We start from the raw sequence: 4845 nt of genomic DNA on the forward strand, positions 1-4845 counted from the left end.
AGATAAGTCTCTGAAACTGATGTTTGGTGAAAGACCTCTGATCTAAGAGGCTAAATGCCTCATTTAAATATCACCATGAAACTAACAAGCATGGGCATTCAATGATTGAATAAATAAATATGTTCTTTCTTGGTTTGAGGAAATTAAAGATTCTATTAATACAATACAGAACAAGATGCAGCTCTTGCTGAAGAGTTGGCTACTTGAACAAGCAAGATTAAAGCTTTTGGACAAAGATTAACAAGATGATCCTTTTATTTAGAAAATACTTATTTAATTCATGTTATTTTCCTGTAGCAATATCCTGTAGTTGCTGCCAGAAGTGGAAACAAGTTCCTGTGTATCCTGTAAGACTTACCCATTGATCAAGTACTGAGAAAAAGTGTTTTATTGTAAGGGGTATTATCTATCTGGGTTAAAACTGGAAAAAGTCATGTGTGCAGTTTATGACCCAAGTCTGACATGTACAAATATATTATTGCAAGTATGTGTCTTTTTGCTCACTCTAAATGTAAATTTTTTTATCTTACTTTTTCTGATAATATATTTTATCGGTATATTTATTTATCAATAATATTTTTGTGCTGGAATATGTAAAAGCTATGTTTTAGGTAATGTGAATAGTTTGTCTGTAGTAGCTTTTCTGGTCTAGTATGGCTTTTTGTTTCTTTCTTTCTTTCTTTGTTGCTTGCAAATCAGCTGACAATTAATAAGTGCAGCTTTTCATTAAGACATCTGTGACCTGAGGCAAAAGATATTTTCCTCTTGCCTCTAATTACTTTTTACATAACTATATGAGTTCATCTGAATGTTAGCCACTATCCTCTGTACACATATCGAGTAGTTTTCTATTTTAAGTTATAAGACTTCATAAGTGCTCATCTTAGGTCCAAAGGATATGGGGAAGGTGTTAGGGATGTTGTAGGGTAGAGTTATTTGTCTGAATGAGGTATATATATTGATGTAAAATTAGTAAAGCACAGTATACCATGTGATTGCTGTTGAGGAATAAACCTTGTCATTATTTTAAAATAGACAAAATAATTGTAATATTTATTTTAATCTCCAGATTTGGCAAAATACTCTTTTCACAGACTTTTCTGAACTATAATAGACCCACAACAATCATTGAGTCTAACTCTTAAGTGAATGGCACATACAGGGATGGAACTCACAACTTTGTCATTATTAGCACCATGCTCTAACCAGCTGAGCTAATTACAGGTTTTCTTACCATCAAAGAGTTTGGGGTAATGTTCGTTTGCTTGTTCATAAGGATCTTTTGCATCACTTTGAATTATAAGTTTGGGCTTCTACATATGGTGACAGTATAAGGAATGTTTTTAGTGGTACTTACCTTTCAGTTTGCCTCTTAAGCAGTCAGAAAACTCTGTTCTAGTCAAAAAGAAACCAACCTAGAAGCAAGAAGATTGACTCATCTGCTCTTTCGGTTTTTTTCATGCCAAATGTCTAAGAGCAAGGTGGAGAGTGTAAAAGCCTGGCTGAAGTGCAGAAGAAATTTGTTTGTTTGTTTAAATGTTGTACTTCTTGAAATAGTCTGTTTCAAACAGGCTGTTACTGTGTTACTTCTTTAAGATAGGTGTACAGATTGCCTTTGCTCATTCTCTGCTTTAATGTCTGCTGGTTTGCTACTTACTGTACTTCCTACATTAAAGACTTTTCATATTTGTAATATCCATTGCAGACTTTTTTATTAGCAACTTCTTAAACAGTCAGATGGGTGAGTTTGTGATGGAAATCCCATTTGGAAACTAATTCTTGCAAATTAGTCATCTTTGACAAACAGATTTTGGACAATTTTGTGGTATGGTTGACTCCAAAAACAGTTTGATGAGGACATGTTGTGTGACAACTTCCTTTTTTTTTTAACTTGCTGATGCAGTTGTGGCAGAAAAAGATAGATATTGCTTTGCTAAACAGAAGTAGGCTACAGAGGTATGAGAACTTTCATGTCAGACTCCTTTTGGGAACATATTTTTGAGACCTGTTGGTGCAAATAATACATCTATTATTTTATATTTGGTTAGCCAAACATTATATACATTTTTCTGTGAAAAAGGTGAATATTAGTTCTAAACCCCAAAGTACCATCACTGTTTTTATCCATCTTCTGTACACTAAGAAGATAATATGCATGTTTGCAGCTATGTCAAATGAGACAGTGATCTATGAAGTACCAGAAGAAGTATGGGGCACTCTGGCTACTGAGAATGTATTTGCTCCTAGTGAGGCATCATCATATTATGCACTCCAGCCAGAAACTTTTAAACCTGATTTTAATTAACTTCGTATGCCTCATGTAAATTATCTTTTGGTTAAATTGTGGTTTTTTGGTTTCAAGAAGTTTTGAAGAAATTTGAAGATTTCCTCATCTTTGGATCACAAGGATGATGTATTCAGACATCTGGGTTTCAGATTTTTTGTTTCATGGACTCTGTCCTCAATTTCCTGGTTCATGGTGTTGGATTAGATTGAACAGAATGACACAGCCAAAGGTTGTATTTATGGTTAGAAATTAGTTTTGGTATACAAAGGTCTGCACTGTGGATTGACTTAATGACTTTCCACCCTATGTTTTGGGTTATTTCTGTTTCATCTGAATTTGTTGGCAGGATTCTAATATGCTTTAATACTTCCCTTGTGCCGTTGGATGAGATCTGAAATTTAATAAAGCAGCTTCCTTTCTGGCATAGACTCTGTTTTATATTCCTTAATGCTCTCTTTGGTGGTGTAATTCAGTACTTGTGAAGTTGTGAAGAGCAGTATTTTAAACTACTACTGCTAACAATAAGCAGTATCGTTCAAACTATTATACAAATAATTAAATACTCCAAATTTGGTTGGTATTTTTATGTGTGGTGTTTGGTTTGGGGTTTTTTTTGTTGCTTTTGCCACAATCCAATAAACACAATGTCGACTTAGAGTTAGAAAGTTCTTTATGGAATTTTTTTATTTATGTTAAAGCTGCTGGAAGGAGCTGTAATATTTTGTCTTAATTAAGATATTATAAGCTTTCTCTTTCTAATGACAATATCTTGAAGTCTAATGAAAATTTGAAAGAACCTCAGAGAAACTTGAGATTTTAGGCAAGAGAAGAAAATGATGGTGTTTATCTCTATTTGTCTCTATCAGAGTTGTGCTCAGTAAACAAATATTATGGTAATTTCATTTCATTGTCTTCAAGCTTGTGATGTTAAGCCTTGGTCTGTTCACATTTTTACTACCTTTACGATGCTTTTGCTGATATGATGTGTTAATTAGCTACATAGCTCAGAACGTGTGTCATAGTGTGCTCAGAAACAGGTTGTCACCCAGTAACAATCAGGTATTAGGGAGAGCTGGGAAAGTAAGGCATTTCAATTCTGGCTTACTTAAGTATCAGAGAAAGGAGGAAGGCCATCTGTCATGCTGAGAAGGGAATTATGTGTCCTGCTAGAGAAAAGGAGCTGTTGGAATGGGGTTCTGGGTTTTCAGGAGAACATTTTCAACAGCATAATGAATGGATGTGTTGGCATTAGACTTTGAAGACCACTGTGATATTTTTTGTCATTGTTAAACTGAAAGAAAATCCATCAGCAGAGCAGGTTTGCTTTTCAGCAGCCTATTTAACAACTTCCAGTTTTTTCCAGTTGTTAGCTTTTTCTACATAGATGTTTTTCCCTTGAAACATTATTCCTCACAGCCTGAATCCCACAGCTCTGCTACTATGCATTGGAAAGCTGCATAGAGAAAGTTAGCAATGATGCTGAAGGTTGTTTTCATCGCTCCACGTTGTATGTTCTGTAGTTAGAATTTTAAGTTTTCTTGGAATAATGGGATTTCTACTTAACTTGTATGCTTTGCCTGAATGGGACTTTATTTTACAATATTTCATTCCCTATAGTACGGTTTGCAATAGATACAATTTTATAAACAGACTGCAAAGTGAACAAAAAAGTTGAGGATGAGTGTTGTAATAACATTTGAAAGTCCTTTACCAGTTTCTTTCCTTGACATAATTCTCCTGATATTTTCTTAAAATGCCTCTGTTTATAGACCAGGGAGTTCATTTCTTTCTTTGTTTTCTGATGGAAGATTATAAAAAAGGTAGAATAAGATTCTGAAGTCAAGGAAGTTAAAATGTTTTCTTGGTCATAAATATATCTACCAGTAGAAATCAGCTTCAAAATACCAGTAAACAGTGCTGTGCAAATAATCTTTTAAATCCATGGAAGTTTTGGTACAGAATATTACATTGGCCTAATAATAACAAAGCGCCCTTTCTGTTATTGCTCTTGTTACTATTACTGTTTTTTTTCCCAATAACTGACTTTTAATACTTAATTTCAAAGCCTGTGTTAATTTTTAACTTACAAGGAGTTATGCTCTACTCACAGTGATTCTACATTTTAATGTGTCAATGTGTGTATGCCCATTGTTTTATTTGGTGTAACTAAGAAGATAACTAATAGCATGTAGCCTTTATACTAGGTTCAAACTGGCATAAGTTTGTTGTTCAAAGATAATAACCATTTGCAAAAAAAAAAAGAAAGCTTGGTAAATTTGTATATTTCTACCTGAAAAAGAGCTTTTAAATTTAATCATTTTTGCAATATGATTCAAAGAGAGCTGTAGGTCTTGTTTCAGTAATGTAACGATTCAGAACTCCGATTAGATTGGAGGAGCTGCTTGGTTTTTGGGAGGGGCATAGCAAATCTGTGCAGCCAAGACAAGGGCTAGCTAATTCTCTTATTTACACATATCATCTTTTGTCACAGAAAGAACCCCAACCCAAATCTATGCATGTTACCAAAAATAATGTGCTCTACAGAATAGGGATGACTT

The sequence above is a fragment of the Ammospiza nelsoni genome, chromosome 6 (assembly GCF_027579445.1).
Source record: "Ammospiza nelsoni isolate bAmmNel1 chromosome 6, bAmmNel1.pri, whole genome shotgun sequence".
NCBI lineage: Eukaryota > Metazoa > Chordata > Aves > Passeriformes > Passerellidae > Ammospiza > Ammospiza nelsoni.